The following is a 17,820-nucleotide window of genomic DNA, read 5'->3' as shown; positions in this document are numbered from 1 at the left end:
GGCCATCGTGTGGTCCGGATAACCGTATAGTACCCTTCAAATTGACAAAAACAGCTGACTCATACCCTTTCTTTTGCAGAATTTAAATCTTTATACAATAAATCTTGCATGTCACAAAGAACTTGTTTTTCCAGCTCCACCAGTGAAACAAGTGTTGTTCATTATGTCGCCTTGTTAAGTAAATTGTAGTTTTCCTTGATTTACCCCGGTCTTAAAGTGAAAAGATGACTAGTAGTATTTAATTAAATGCATTTATGGTGAGATTACTACATTTTATTTAATTAAATGCATTTATGATGAAATTACAAAATTTTCATGTCAATCTGGTCAATATGTGTTCATTTTGACCACAAACTTTAATTCACTTTAATTCAGCGCGTGCAGCACAGCAGAAATAGACTCGGTGCGGAAACGATCGCTGCACTGCTGTATACGCACCGCACCTGGAACGGATCGCCGGACCGCAACCACATGCAGTGTGAAAGCTCTAACCAGTTAACATGGGTACGGAGAAAAAATACGCACTGCAAACAGAGTATGTGTGAAACGGGCATTAGGACTTGTATATAAAGCCCATGAGAACCGTGGGGAGTCAACCCACAGCCGGAGCGGAGCGCTGCCCTGCTGAAAATGTGAAGCAGAAACGCTTAATGTCAGATAACGTCCATAATAATTGGACTTTGGGTTCAAGTTTAACCGTTTTCAGTGGTTACGAGGAGCAATATGAGAGAGACATTTGGTAATCATTGTTTAGGTAGGCTACATTAAACCACGTCATGTCATATTGTCAACATGAAGCAGAATAGTGGGTCACATCTGACTCCATTCAAGCCCAGGTTTAAAATCCTGGCAAGACAAGCTAGAGCTCAATTCTCACACTGAGCAAAAAAGTGGGGGAGTGGGATATAAGATGGGAAGAAAGTGATGCTCTACTGTTCAATTGTTAAGATGTGTTGAGATTTATTATCTGTAAAATTGTTTGAGACGGTTGAGTCAAGATGTGTAACAGAAAAGGGGACATTTTTCCTCCCTTTATTTAATTTTTCTGAAGTTAAGCAGTTTTTTTGAACATGCACAATTTTCACATTTAATTTATTTTCTTATTTTGAAATGCAGCCCTACTTTTGTATAGTTAATGAGAGAACATTATAGTTATCTACAGTCATTCATATATATTCAGTTCTATGTTATGTGACAATAAATATTGTCAAAAAGTTTTAGAATTTTACTAAATTCATTTGATTTGTCAGTCAGGTATTGATTACATGCAGATGTTGATACAACTACTAGGCTACTTGAATATATATCACACTAAATAGTTAGACATTATTATCTTCCGGACCTTTGCTTCAAGACATTTTCTCTAACTGGACCTCTTTAAATTTTAGTTGAATACCCCTGCCCTAAACCTTCCCATCTCCACCCCCTGATCCCTTAACCCACCCCTAAACCTACCAATCTCCACCCCTTATATCTGGATCCAACTCCGCCCCCTGGATCTCGTGTACTGCAGTGAGGTGCTACTGGATGCGCGACTGTGTGACATAGTTGCCAAGTCCGCTTATAATATGCGACTTTGGGCTTTTTTTTTTAGTAAGTCGCGTTAAAACAGCACAGGTTGCGGGTTGCGTTTTTTTAGGCTTATTAAAAAATATATGGTTGCTTGTTAGGAAAATCTGACAAGCAACTTCGTTTTCTTTACATCTATGGTGGTTGCCGTTTTCTCAATCTCCAATACATTGATTGACACTGTCTGCTCATAGATATAGCCAATCAGTGCAATCATATAAGTGCTGTGGCGTAACATTCGTCAAAACATTCCGCCGAATCCGCCCCCTTATCCCCCTCATTGGAGAAAAATCACGTTCAACGTGCAGGCGGCGCGCGCGGCGCTAAAATCCAGCTATGATCGACAGAAATACACGTATTTCAATTTCTACAAACAATGCCTCCAACGAAGTGGTCCAAGTATGGCAAAAAGTACAACAAAGACTGGGAAAAGGATAAACAACTTAAAGACTGGATAGGCCAAGTGGTTGGTGATCAGAGTAAAGCGATGTGCAGGTACTGTAAAACGGAGATTCGTGCTCACCATGGAGACCTGCTACAACATGTAAGCACAGACAAACACAAGCGGAATGCCAAACCATTTTCCTCAACGCGTCTAACAGACATCGGTTTTACAGTGTCAAAACCTTCGACTACAAATCAAATGGCTGAGCTTCAGCTAGCAAGCTATATAGCTTGCCACACAGCAGTTAGTTCAGTTGATCACTTGGGTGAATTGGTAAATTTGGCCTTTGAAAAGGACGTGAGCATCCATCGTACAAAATGTACAGCACTTATCAGCAATGTCATTATACACAACCCTGCATGTTTAAAGACTTGCTAAAAGATATTGGAGAGGCTCCGTATTCACTGGTAATCGACGAGAGCACAGATGTCGCTTCGGTAAAGCAGCTGTGTGTGGTAGTGCGTTACTTCAGTGTCTCATTAAACAAAATTGTTTCAAAATTTTGGGGTTTAGTGGATCTGCAGGGAGAGGCGGCAGAAGCAATCGCGACAACACTGACGCAGTTTCTTGACAGTATCGGTCTGGATTTCAAGAAGTGTGTAGGCATCGGAACTGATGGTTGTAGTGTCATGGTTGGACGGAAAAACTCAGTTTATACTCACCTTCTCAAAAAGAATGAGAAACTACAACTGCTTAAGTGCGTGTGTCATTCAATTCAACTTTGTGCCAGCAAAGCCGTTGAAACACTGCCTCGCAATCTCGAGTTTTTAATTTCACATTCGCACAACTGGTTTTCTCACAGTGCACTGAGGCGCAGAGAATATGCCAAAATTGACCAATTAATCAACCCCGGTGAAACGCCATTGATGCTAGTGCAGCTTTCAGGCACTAGATGGCTCTCCATATATGACTGCTGTGTCCGTGTGTTAAAGCAATGGGATGAGCTGAAGTTACATTTCCAGCTGTGTAAAGATGCAAAACGATGCTATGATGCAGAAGTACTCTACCAGATGTACTGTGATCCTGTAAATAAACTGTACCTGGAGTTTCTTATGCCCATCTTACATGAGTTTTCTAGAGTCAACAAATTGTTCCAACTCGAAAATGGAAATGCATTTAAAATGCTGGACTGCCTACAGTCATTTTTCCGTACACTTATCTCCAGAGTAATCACACCCAGCGCCATACCTCCTTCTGATTCCAAACTCCTTGATGTCAATTTGAATGACACAACCAATCATCTGCCCGTGTGTGCGGTTAATTTCGGCGTGCAGTTTACTATTACTCTTGGAGAGGCAAAGCTGGACAGCCCTGCCGAAACAAATATGAAGAACAGATGCCGGGATTTCCTTCTGGAAGCAGCAAAGCAGGTGCAGAATAGGCTCCCAGCAAATATCAATACCTGGAAATCCATGTCATCGTTCAGCCCATCTGTGATTCTATCGCAGAACAAACCTCAGTTAGCCACAGTATCTATGCTGAAAATGTACACTGGTGATCTCGGGGCCCTGGATGCACAGTATCAGGCAATCAGCTTCCATGAGTGGAAAATAAAGGATGACTGTCAAGCAGAACAGTTCTGGGCCGAAGTTCTGAACTACAAGGACAGCAGTGGGGAACAGTGTTTTAAAGATCTGGCCCTGTTTGCGCTGTCTCTTCTTGCGATGCCTTTAAGCAATGCAGATGTTGAAAGGGTTTTTTCACAAATATACCATGTAAAATCTAAATTGCGGAACAGAATGGGGCAGAAAACACTCAGTACAGTAGCATATTGTACATTCGCTACGGCCTAAGAAGACTCGGAATTTGTTGCAAGGACTTTGTCCCAAGCCAAGAAATGTTGCAGCGCTTTAGTGTTGGGATGTACAGAGGTGGAGAGGAGACCGCTGGGGATATGATGGACAGTGCAGGGGAGGAGAGGGATGACCTTCTTTTGTAAGGTAAATTTGTAATTTTTACAATGTTTTTGTAATATATTAATTATCACAGGTTTTAATAAAAAACAAGTAGGCCTAGTCCTATACTATACTAACAGAAGATACATATGGTTCAATTTTATTTTATTAAGCTAAATATATGTTACAGCTCCTCTTAATGCTCTTGTCTTTCCCTTCTTGTCTTTTTGTCCTTTTCCTTCTCTCCAATCCTATCCAGCCTCATAGGTGATCGGAGATGAGGAAAGTGCGTGCCCTCCGCTTTGTTGCAGTTCGCTGAATTTTTTTTAATCCTTTTCTAATATAGGAGTGGTTTCAGTTTAATATGTTGAAGGCTCATTTATTGGTAATAAATGATAATGCGGAAAATAAATAATCTAATAATATTGGGCTTGTTTTGGGCTTGTTTTTGAAGCTCCAGTTGCTTATTTGTCTCGCGAGAGTTGGCAACTGTGCTGTGTGAGAGAGTGTGTGAGAGAGTGTAAGTGCGAGAGTGAATTTTGTGTTTCTACCCCTGCCGTTCCCGCACAGGGTTGCAATTCTTTAATGTGATCTAACAAAGGTAAAGAGAAAACAATTTGTTGAATTAAAAACCCAAACATGCAGCGGGTTCACCAGACCCACGAACACTGGCTGAATAACAAAAATATGAACACCACACAAGGTTTAAGTAGGGTAGTTTCAGCTGGCTAACTAGCAGTAGCTAGCATCATGCGATTACATATTTGATTTGGCGTAAATATTCCATTTTAACGGTAACACTTCATCCAACTCACATAGGCTACAGCTCCACCGTATGTTGGCTGATCATTACCTCGGACCGTTTTGCAAACGTTCGGCAAAAACTTCAGGCAAAAATGAACCTGTTGATGTTTAAGACATATGTAACTAGATGTACCGCATGGCGGTACAAAATATGACCGCCGCTCAGGCCTGCACTGGCTTTCCACAAAAATAAATGACGTGGAGCAATTTGGCTGTATTGCGTGTTTATGTATATACCTAAAAAAAGTAGTAGTATGTGCATGTCTGTCTGTGTGTGTGTGTGTGTATGTGTGTGTGTTTGTGTATGTGTGTGTCTGTGTGTGTGTGTGTCTGTGCGTGTATGTATGCGTGCGTACATGTGTGTGCGCGTGTGTGTTTGTGTGTGTGTGTCTGTGCATGTGGATTTGTATGTGTGTGTATGGGTGTGTGTCTGTGCGTGTGGATGTCAGTGTGTGTGCATGCTTGCGTTTGTTTGTATTCCTGCATGTGTGTGTGTGACAGTATCATCCTAAACCAGCAACCCTTCGCTCAACACCACCATCTACAGGCCGATGAGTGTACAGTCACTAAATGTGCACATAAATGAATTTATTTTATACCCCCCCATGGATGAAATTCTACGAAACTTAGCATACCCCCAGAGGATGTCAAGTTAATCATACACATGAAATATGGTGCAGTTCTGAACATCTCAACTGAAGATAGGGGCGATTAAAGCAGAATAATATTGCATTTTCATTTTTTATGGGAGGGGCGCAAATCACAAATGAGTGATTATGGGCTAGGTTGATGTGGGCCCTTAAGACCAACATACCATAAAAATGTCTTCATCCTCGGTGCCACGGTTCAGGTAGTTATTTAGGAAAAACTGCATTTTTGGGGGTTTGGGGGGGGGGCCCAGCGCGGGGGGGGGGGGGGGGGGGGGGTAGTTGCCCCCGGGGACCAAACGAAATTTTTCCGTAAAAGTCTAGTGGGGCTACATGCCCACCAAATTTCATGTCCCCGGTGTTTCGGTGTCCCTGGTATCGTTGACGAAAAATTCAGCGGCGGTCATAATTATAACGTTAAAGGGTCAGTAAGCAGCCAATATTGTAACCAGAGAGCTAAGAGCTCAAGTTAGAACTGCATGTAATAGAAACAAGATTATAAGTATAACTATCAAAGAACATAGGCTATCAAACAGAGCAGAGTTATAATGTACATAAACATGTCATACAGATTTACTTCTGCAGGAGTAGCCAACACACACACACACACACACACCACTCCACACACACACACACACACACACACACACACACACACACACACACACACACACACACACACACACACACACACACACACACCAACCACTCCAACCACTCCACACATGTGCCCTAGTAATCTTCAAATTACTTATTGTCACAGTTTACACACTGACAGAGGTTTGTACATGGCAACTCATGCAGTTTGCATGTGCATCTACCCTTAACACAATTTTATTTAATTTTTTTACACGAGCAGTGCACAAGTTCCAGTATGGCCTCAGGAGCTGGACGTGTAGAGATCATGGGCGCAAGACCTCAGAGCCCGTGCTTTTACTGGAGTAGCCTCATCCTCAGCCACTAAAAAAGTGCAAAACAATAGATCTAGGTTCTGCACCCTTCCCCACATCACTGATTAAGGAAAAATGGTTTGTAACTTTCAGCAGGGGAAAACTCATGCTCCATATATTGGTTCCACCTGTTCCCTTAACATGGGTAATAGACCAGTTTCACAGCGTTCAGGTGTCTGGCCTTGTTGATGTTAATGATGCCATAATTGGAAGGGTATATTTTTGCAGGGTGTTTTTATTATATAACTGTTAATACACTGTATATTATCTATATCTTATTTGTACTACTCTTAGACTGTTACTGCTACTACACTGCACATATGTTGTTCATACTGCATATCCATATCTATTCTGCTCTTATAAGGCTACTGCTAATACATTGCACATTTATATTTAATTTATATTACTGTCTACTGTCAAGACCACTTGGCTCAATGTAGAGTTGACATAGGGGAGACCACACTGAACTTAATCTTTAATTAGAATGCTGGTTTATTAACGAATGATTTACAAAAGTCAGTAAATGGGAAGCCAAAATGGAGAACGGGTAAGGAGCGCCGACCGAAGCCAGCCTCTCATCGTCAGGCCGGAATAGCAGAAAGAGCGACCGAACCAACCGGAAGGCAATGATTTAAAGACTCTCTCATCCGTCCACCAATTAGCATGGCACGGCCCACCGCAACAGCTCCACCTAAAAGTGACACAGAACAGCAGCAGTAGCAAAGTCCTTTTAGGCAAGTCGTGCCACTCGGCCGCCATCTTGGCAACGCCTCCGGGCAGCTATTTCGGACTAACAAGACCAGGCTCCTATTTAAATGAATGGGCAGAGAGTCAGAACTGCACTTTCACTGGTCACCGGGACATAAAAACTGTATGTATAGAAACAGCAGTAAAATATGATAAAAATCGCTGAAAAAGTTTGATGACTTTGCCCCAAAATAAGGTTTAAAACGCCTTTTTCCCCACAGGTTATACTTTACTACGCATGCGCAAGGGTTCACGACACCAACTTCATTTACGTCTCTATCCAGAATGCCGGTGTTGTGCAATAATCAATGTCAATATTGTTCTCCATTATTTAAATATAAGCAGGTTTGCACTTTATCAGTAATAACAATGTATTGTATAGATCAGTTGTTTTAACTATTCATTAACATGAATCGGTTCAAAGGAGTCATTAGTTCGCGAATTGGACGTGTCATACGGTTGTGTGATTATCCCAGCAGTTAGGACATGGACATCCCACAAGGTTAGTGTCAACACAGAAAACATTACATCACTGGATAGGTTTTTTCGTTTATTTAGAGAGTAATTTTATGTCAGCTGAATGTGCGGAACGCATTTCAGAGAAGATAAGGCAACGTATTTTAGCACAATTCACACCCAGCGGTAATTCAGGAAAAAAAAAAAATCTCCGAATGCTCCACATGAAACTTTGGTCTTCCGACCTTTTACCATAATGTCGTTTTATTTTGATTAATATGCGTGCGGGAGAGAGAGCAAGACAGCGCTTAATTTGGAGACGGTGAAGTCTTATTTACACTTTCGTCTGGCTCCGAAGAGAGAGAGAGAGAGAGAGAGAGAGAGAGAGAGAGAGAGAGAGAGAGAGAGAGAGAGAGAGAGAGAGAGAGAGAGAGAGAGAGAGAGAGAGAGAGAGAGAGAGAGAGAGAGAGAGAGCGACCGGGGCTCTCTCTCTCTCTCTCCGCTGTCGCAAAACCTCAACTGTGCGCATGCGTCAATGGAACCAGACGATAGACTTAAATGTTTCCCGGTTTGACTTTTAAAAGCAGATGATTGGCTTTCCAGCGGGAGGGGCGGGACATGTGCATACAACCGCCATCTTTGACGTTACGGGTTTTCCTCAGGTTTTCCTTTTATAGTTGTATTGAGGATTGAGGAAGTGGCATGTCTCTTATATAAATTGTCTCTGGCAGTAGGCAATTCAGGCTTGATTACCCACACATGGCCAAGCCAGGGAAAGACACACCCAGCACTTCATAGCCAGGCGTGACACTGCACTGTATGTCTTATACTGCACCGACTGTCTATATAATACTAACCTTCCATTGCAGTTTCTTCAACTAATACTGCCTTCTCTCCTCTCCTTTTGTGCTCGTTTTATCTTCGTGATATTTGTGAAATGGCTGTAGCACTCCCTGTGGTAGCCAGTGTTAACTGGTTTGACTAACTCGTTTGTAGGTTCATGGCTTTGTAATTTGTATGCCCGTACTGCCTCTTCTGCTATAATACTTTCTCTGCACTCAAGGTCTTTACACAGAAACACTGATTTAATGAATTTGTCCCAGCTTGTGTCTGTGAAGGGAATGGTGGGTCTACTTCCCTCAAATATATGCATGCAGCACTTCATGTTTTGCCATTTATACCCAGTAAACGTGTGCGGGGAAAAAAAGTATTGTCTGGCTCGTTTTTATGACGTTGTGTTTCCAAGCAATTCAGATCAAATGTGTGAAATCAGAACGGTGTATTTATTAAAGATTACAACTAAATGACATGACGTTGTATGACAAAAGATGCTTATATAAAATAAAAAACAGTAAGAATGGATAACGTCACCTCTACATTCACATTTTCACATCAAACTGAATATGTAGCATAAGTGGGTAAAATGAGTTAGCGGAGCGGGCCAATGTGTTGACAAACGCATCACCAACACCGACACTTTCCACCGAACTCCATCTTGATGACAACAACAATCCTCCGATGGTGAGAGGCTGACGGACAACCAAAGAGTATAGAAGTTAGTATAGATAGATTTACGATGACGTCACATTTCTCCCGGAACTCCTTACGGCGCCATCTTGTGTGTCAAGTGGGTCAAGCGTTTGTGTTACGGAGCATGATAATATCCTGAAGCAATGGGTCACATGATACGGTTATTCTCCGTTTGGCTGGAGTTAAAGGCAGGGTAGGTAGGATTTTTCTGAAAAAATAAACATTCCAAATTTGTTTAAACTGTCTTTATATACCAATTCATAATTAAAATGTAAGCACTCTGAAAAAGAGAGTATAAAAATCGAGTGTCTGTAGACCTCTCACGACTGTTGTAAACACAGCTAATTATTTCCATTCACTCCACCCCCTCCCTTCTGAGCTCCTTCCAAAGCCACGCCCCCAAAACGCATGAACGCGCGACGCATTTATTTACCTGAGACGAGTGGAGAGGAAGGAGTGCAGTGCATGCAGTGACATCATGTCAGAATCACATGTAATAAAATACCTAACTTTATCACTATAAATATAAACAAATAAGATGGCTTTTAGTACTCACTATCAAGCTAGCATATCGATACTGGTAAAGTTTAAAATATATTTTGTTTGATTCGGTAACAAGCTATATTTATAGGTAACGAGCTATATTTATAAGGCAAAGCTAAAAACAGGTTGCATTGATACACGTTTTTCCATTACCATCAGTTACACTGTGATGAAGGTGAATTTCGTGTAAGATTCATAACACATACCAGGGGTCGGGTTATCAATCTATCGGGCCAACTTTGGCCGGGGGCCAATATTTTTTTTAGCCAGTAGATGGCGGGCCAGCTACACAGAGTAGGCCTATGGATACAAATTAAATACTTTTATATAGGCCTATAATCGCGGAATATGATGGGTCCGTCACCGTCCGTGGATCATTTGTTCAATAGTTTTTTCAAATTAAAACCAAAAATAAAAAGATGAAAAACGACTTGTTTTTCCATTATTTATTTCCTGAACTAAAATGAAAAACGAATAACAATGGGTTTTCTGATTTTCTGATTGTGCTCAGATCAAAAATAGAAAAAATTAATTACTGGATTAGACAAATTTTCATTTTGATTTTTAATTTAACACCTTAGGCATATATCAAGGAAATCATTTTAAACAGATCAAGTACTATTGTGGTAACAGATTACAGCCATTTTAATAAAGGTGTGAATAGCAATCATACTCATTCGCTTACAGTCCGACTTTTGAACTTTATTCCTTTTTTTTGTATTATTATTTATTCGGGACACACACATACACACCTAAGGTTTAAGGAGTTCTGCAAACTCCTGCAAACTCAGGAGACTGTTTTTTTTCTGTCCCGCTCCCACAAGGTTCTATTCAGCAACCGCTTAAAAATACACTCGGTGTTCACCGGCTTTATTTCCCGACCTGACGGTTCCGCAAAATTTAGATCTCGTTTCCATAATCTCACATTCAAATGTCTCTTAACGGCAAGAATGAGATTAAGTAGCCTATAATAAATGCTATAAAAAATTGTGTTCGTGTCAATATAAATATTAGGCTATTTTAACATTGTACTGTCAGCAGAGAAAAAAAATGCCACAGAAAAAAATTATGAAATATAAATAGCCTAACATAAATTAAATAGGACAAAGCCTATCACTCAAATTTCTAAGCAACATAAACGAAAATCATATTGCCCTACTGACAAATGAAGTAGGCTATTTTCTGCCGAACTATTTCAAACATCCTTGCAAAAAAAGAATGTTGTTGACTGACAATGGTTTCAGTACCAAACAGCTCCTCAGAGATAGGTGTACAGGTGGTCAGAATTAAGTGCGGATACGCTGTCAAAAGATGTCGGGAGTGGGCTATTGTCAGTCAGACCGCCCGCTCCGTCCAAAGTAGCCTACACCAGAGTTCTGACTGCTACCGTCTTTTGACGCGCGAATGGACACAAAGTGGTCAAGCATATAACTAGACGCGGCAGGCACGAATTTGACGCGCTATTCGCGTCCGGTGTGAACGCACAGTTATACTTTAAAATGTAATCCCGCGCCGCATGATTCCCTATGGGTGTTTCACACAGTATGCGGCGGTGAAATCGCCGCGCGACTACGGCTTTTCTCAAGTAGTGGAAGAGTTTTGTGCAGCATTTAGGACTTCCAAAATAATCCGGTGGGCCAGAAAATATTGCTGGCGGGCCAGTTTTGGCCCGCGGGCCGCCAGTTGTCGTTCCCTGACATATACGGTGTTTTGCATGTAATGAAAACAGTACCGGAGACAAGAACCGATACCTAGGGTATATGCAGGAATCAGAGATGAATTTACTACCTTTTTTTACCACCTCCACAATATTTTTTACTACCAACACGACATCAAGCAGCAGCCCTTTTTTGGGGGGTGTGGGGGTGGGCGGGGGGTGTAAAGCACCACTTACTACTTACTATAACACTGTCACACCCATCATACATATTAGGTACACTAATGTTTAATTGTTATCATTAAGTATTGTCATTGTCAATTATGTTTTTTTTGTAGTGTCGAGTTGAGTTTCAGTTGTCCTTATCTTAACCCTAGCCCTTGAGTTATCCTAACCATAGCCCTTAGCCCTAATAAGGTGAATAATAACCTTGGCACTTTGTCATTGCTATCAACTCCGACTCACTCAGGGCTCGACATTAAGCCTTTTCATGTGCTTGTCCTCTGGACAAGTAAATCTGTCATTCACTTGTCCGAGTAAAAAAGTTGCTTGTCCGGAATGTTTTTGGTGTGTGTGTGTGCTGTAAATATAATTTATTCTGAAGAAATATCCTCATCTGTGTTCAATCAGCTCTGATATATTTAAATCTGCATATTGTCATATCTGCACCTTTAAAGGGATGGAAATGGAGATGGAGGTCGAAGGCTAAACACAGTGGTGTAATTTTTTCTACACCTTATGAGAGCAATGTTTTGCTGACCTTTGAAAATAGTGCGGAAAGCAAAACACTGCATAATTAGAGATAAGCGGATGAGCTCCAACGTCTCCCGAATCCGCAGCCAAAAACAAATCATCCACCCGCCACTCACCCGCAACAATAATTTTCTCTGATTCAAGTATCCGTACCCGATGGTCAAAGTTATTATTCTTATGTGTGGTTACGTGTGAGGATAAATGGATGATCATCACCTTCAACAGCGGACTCGAGGCGACACGGCTGATGCGCGCATCTAATACAATGATGAGTGAGCGCTGCTTCTAAGCCCTGTAACACCCCTTGTTGTAAAATTACAACGTTACATTTAACCATCCTTAAAAACAATCTGTTATATTTTTTTTTTTTTTTACCACATTTACATAGTCATTGGGTCCTATTGTTTGTCCTCACAATGCTATTGGATAGAAGAAGTGTTTATAGGTCCGGTCATCTGGCTATGAACTCACTCTACCTGCAAACTTCCCGCTGAGCTCATCTCCTTTTTTTGCATGACTGGATTTGTCAGGATTAAAGTAAGTAAAATTGCTTAAATATTTTTTTGGGTGTTTATTACAATGTCTAGAACATGTACATATTTAGTTATTTTGGAAAACTTTCATCAAATTTGATTTAGAGCTTGTTATGTCTATGTTGTAATTCTACAACGTTGGTCCAGAGTGGTAGTCAAAATAGCCTGTGCACCTTACACATTACATAAGGACACTGCACTTTTCAAATGATCACAAATTGAAAAAAAAAAAAGTAGTAGAAATGTAGTGTTACATGATTCATTGTAACTAAGCTCTAAATGTGTTTTTCTGTTAATTTTTTACTTAGTTTAGCTTAGACCATTATTAAACACATGAATAAATTGTATGGGATATTTGAAACTTCAGCATCTATAGCAGTATTTGAAACTCCCTGTATCTTTGTAGTTTTTTTGTTTGTTTTTTTAATTCTAAATGATCCTGAGCCATTTTTTCTCAGTGTAGCCCAAGCAGCAGTTAGTAGCATTAGGAGATAGAAAAACAGATTCTGAATGTTCTGGTATTCTTGGGATGCCTGTTGCATTGTCCAGGGACAGGTGCAAATGGTCTTGAATGTGAACCTGTAAGTGCTCTGGGGGGATGCATGTGTTCCTTTAGTATGATAAGTAGAGAGCATAATAGGCTGCAATAGACAGTATTGTTTGAATGTAGTGAAATGTTGATTATCACTTCACTGAAATTATAATACTTATGGGCATGCTAATGGGAATACTTAGATTTCTACCCACATGGTCTACCACCCTGTCTATTCTTTCAGTTTATCTTCTACAATGTAAGACCCAAATTGTATTATTCACATATTTAACTTCATTATTTTTTACTTTTTCCATTTCAGAATGCCACCAGCGCAGAAAGGTCTTTTATTCAGTGTGCAGGATGTGATTGCTTCAGTCCAAAATGGAGAGAGCGATTTTGAAATGGACTCAGACGACACTGATGCAAGTGACTCAGAGAATGAAGATGCAGGTGAAATGGACAATGAAAACCACCAACCCATTGACTGCCCAGCCAATGATGATGTGGAAATCAAGCCCCAACCAATTAAACACACTGTGCCCCGGGACAGGTTTCGCTGGCTGAAAAAGGATTTTATCAGTCCCAATACCGTAAATATTTGTTTCCAATATTTTTTATTAATAAATGCTTATTCATAAAACTATGATTGTTGTGTGGTTATTACTCATGATATATACTGTTATGGGGCTAAGTAAGCAATCAACCCTGCAAATGAATGCTTAAATGTTCTGTATATCTGTTCAGACAAAGTGAGTACAAACACAGAAATTCTGCTCCCAACAATGCCCAATGTTGCAAATTTACAACATTTTCCTAAAAACTTACTAAAACGTAAAAAATCTGAAAACTCTTTCATTTCTACATCAGAGGCCACCTAAAACAATATCTGGGAGGTCAAAAAATGTTTTGCTAATTTCTTTCTATATCTGGGTCTTACAGGGCTAAATGAACATTTCTTTAAAACAAAATTGATTTGACAGAATTTCATTTTCTTAATGGCATAAACAGGCTTTACTCCCTTGAAACGAATGGAACATGCTCATATTTTAAAGAATGTAGTATTTTCGTTAATAATAATTTATCTGTCCAACCGCGACCCACCCGAAATTAATCAGAATGTTATTTTGATTAGCCTACTTGACCCGCCCCATCCGCGGATTATCCACAGAGCCCCCGCGGATATAACCGCGATCTGCGCATCACTATAATAATATTGTCTGTTTCTGCATCCATTGCATATAGAGCTGTTTTACTTCATTTTCCGGGCCAGAACGTCTACATTTGGTTGTTTTGGCAGTGTATAGTGTAAATGCAAATATCGGATACGGGTCACTTATAAAAGATGATGTAAGCGGGTCGTCCAAAAAATCGGATATAGTCAGCAAATCGGAATTGGGCATCAAGACCTGCAGTGTAAATGCAGCCTACGACAGCGAATTACTTTACATCTGAGGCGTTTAAAGACTCAATTTGTCCATTATTTATTTCTAAAGAAACACGAAAATGTATAAAAGGCTCCATGACCTTGTATCTTACGTTAGAAGCAGTTTTTGTAAAAATAGGCTAACGATTGCGTCATAACCACGCGACTCTCTGTCGCACAGTAGAGAGATTACCGTATGGACAGGAGGAGAAGCTCGCGCTCGACCATTAGGAAGTGAGTCCTTCTAATTGACTTCACTTGTCTCCGTTGAATCCAATGGGGTTGCTGTGTCCAGTTTATATACTGTCTATGGTGGCGGCCATAGACATAATAAATACATAGATGCCCTATTGGCCGCTTTGGAACGTTGCTGCGATACGGCAACGCGTCCGCCATTTTGCGGAGGGCAAGACTGCGCTGTAATCAAATGCAAGTAAACAGGTGAGCTGCGGTTTTTCTGGATAAAAACTAAACAAAAATTACATTTATCAACCGATTTCAGTGGTTTGTATGTGGTGTACAACAAAGTTCCATCTCTAGTTATTTAAAATCTCGATAGTTAGACTTCTAAAATATTTTTTTTTAATAAGGAATGGCCAAAGCTCAGGCTTGTCATGTATTTGGCTTTTTGGATAAGAATTGTGAACACCCCCATACGGAGATATAATTTAATTTTCACATTAAATTAAATAAAGTTTTCTTATTGTGGAAAAAGCATATTCTGTCATTGACCCGATTTTAGCAATAACAAAGATAACTGATGGATCCTTTATGGTAATACATATGATATGGTACAACTACAGTGCAATGCAAATAGTAAATATAAGATAAAGTGAGAAGTAGGCTAATAGTAAATAGTTGAGTCAATAAAATAAACAAACAGTATACAGCAAATAAAATAGTAATGAAAAGTATAATTATATAATATCATAAGTATAATATTATATAATAATAATAATAATATATTGATGATAGCATATAGTTTATGTATAATACTATAATAATAGCAATAGAATATGAAATATCAATTACAGAATATAGACAATAAAAAATAATAAGTTAAATAGTTACTATGAATAGTACAATAATTTAACAGCATAACTATAATAGATTGATAATCGCAAGTGGTATATTATTATAATAACAATAATAAATAATGTATATATTTTAAAATATTCTTACATAGGCTATATAAAATAAAATGATGCAACCCCGTCTCTTTTTGTTAAATTTCAGTTTTTAAAAGGTATAAGAAGCTATACAAGTCAAGAAATAAAGTAAACGATTCAGTCAAACATACAGCAGGCTACAACTTTAAAGTTAAATAGCCTAAATATATAAAGTTATGAAACTTCACTTTGCCTTCAGCCAAAACAATTTGCCAAGGAACAAATGATAGATTATTAAGACCAAAGATCGCCCGTTAGATATACACAAGATGAATTATTCTCATGTTTAACCACTAGACTAAAGACATCAGATCCAGCGGCGAACGTCAGAAGCACTAGCCGAGGTAAGGCTGTTCTCGGCGGGGTACATGAGCGCTGAGCGTCCGGTGATCGCTGGATCTCACAACTCCGAAACCCTCAGATAACATTTTTAAATAGGCGCTATCTTTATAAATAAAGATTTGAGCTTTAAACAACTACATTGTCGACTGAAAAACTCTTATAACTACATTTCGTGACACAATAACAGTAGTATTTTTAAATTTCGCGGCCTTTCTCCTCTGAAAATAAAAATAGTAAATGAAATACAACCAGAAACAAATTTTCAGTTTTGCTTGTGAAAGGTAATTCCCTGAGACCTGTTTTCAATTGTGTGGCGATTTGTACAGCCCCAAGCAAGCACACGAAATAGGCATTTTTCTCAATTCTCGTTATGAGAGGTATGGGAAAGTTGCCCTCCGCAGTATGGCGGCGCCGTTGATGTACGATCCAGCGGCCAATAGGGCGTCTATGTATTTATTATGTCTATGGTGGCGGCAGGCGACCGTCTTAATGAGCGAGTCATTGAGTCATTCATTCAAACGATTCGTTCAAACAACTGATTCATTCAAGAATGAGACATGTGCTGAGTCCCAAATCGCATACTATCCGTCCTAAATAGTATGCGAAACTAGAATTAGTACGTCCCAAATCGTAGTATGTTGAAATGAGTATTCCAAAGATTCCCGGATGGTCTACTATTTCCGGTTAGAATTCGAAGTGCAGATCAATGCACACTCTAACGGCTAATATTGCCCACAACCCATTGCGTGTGGGAGGGAGGAGCTTTGCGGTGATGGTGGTGATATAAAGGCAGTCGGATGCAGCAGCGCAGATGCGCCCTCAGTTTTTAAGTGTAAGAATTCAAATGTTTAACCCTAATTAAAGTTATATTTTATTGTCTCGTAATATTAATGGGTTTATGTTGTGCCAAAAAAAGTACTGTGTTTATCTTGTAGGGTCCGATGAAGATACTGAGCGCCTCATTGGGGTTATCAGGCTACAAAACAATAAATAAAAATGCTCTAGTACAGTGTCATGCAAGTGTCTTTTTTATGTATTTCTTTTGATGTTTCTGTCTGACTTATTTGTAGTAATACTGTGGCTGTACAAATGTTAACTTTATCAGTCCAACCAAATAAACATGGTTACTACACTTTTACTATACTATTTTCATCTAGGTATTTTTAAGTATTATACATAAGTATAAGATTAAGTATAAAATACGTTAAACAATAGTTACACTATAAACTTTAAATATTTTAACTCAGAAAATAAGTAGCTTTCGTTACACACATTTGCACATGAACGTCAGAACCAGCAGCTCACAAACGACCTGCGTTTGGTTGATCTACGACGATGCCCTGCTTCACTCCTCAATTTGGTAAAACACATTGTAAATGTATTGTGGAAAAAAAGATGGGAATAGTAAATAAAATTATATTGGATATATAAGAATGAATGAAATGTAAAATGTAACTAGGCAACCACGTTGCATGACGTCATCGAAGTATGTCCCAGAACGTGCATACTCTTTTGCTACACACTCAAAAGTATGTACTTTTTCATCACAAAAAAAGTACATACTTTTAGGTCATAGTATAAGTAGGCGAATTGGGACTCAGCCATGTTTATGAATGGGACATTGAATCTTTGACTCAGCCAATTCGTTCAAAACGCTGAATCATTCAGTAATGAAACACGGTTAAGTGTTGCTGTGAGATGCGTTACGGTTCTGCTGTGACATTTGTTGTTCTATTTTTTGCTGCTGAAACAGAATAAAAACAGTCAATATTGTGTCTAAAATGTAAGTAACTTAATTTGAACTATTTATTGAACTGTTGTA

The 17,820-nt window shown here is 39.5% G+C and overlaps 2 long non-coding RNA genes across 2 annotated transcripts in view; one reads left to right on the top strand and one right to left on the bottom strand.

The window, feature by feature from the left end:
- Positions 1-17,820, bottom strand: part of LOC309481406 — a 29,832-nt gene that overhangs the window by 5,001 nt on the left and 7,011 nt on the right. The gene's annotated exons all lie outside the window — the stretch shown is intronic.
- Positions 1,721-5,430, top strand: LOC309481450. Its single transcript, XR_014200017.1, has 2 exons — positions 1,721-3,954; positions 4,177-5,430. It is a non-coding gene; the product is annotated as an uncharacterized lncRNA (long non-coding RNA).

Source organism: Leuciscus leuciscus (assembly GCF_965113295.1).
Source record: "Leuciscus leuciscus genome assembly, chromosome: 1".
Taxonomy (NCBI): Eukaryota; Metazoa; Chordata; class Actinopteri; order Cypriniformes; family Leuciscidae; genus Leuciscus; species Leuciscus leuciscus.
Note: the sequence above shows the minus strand (reverse complement) of the source record. Positions and strands in the feature narration are given on the sequence as shown.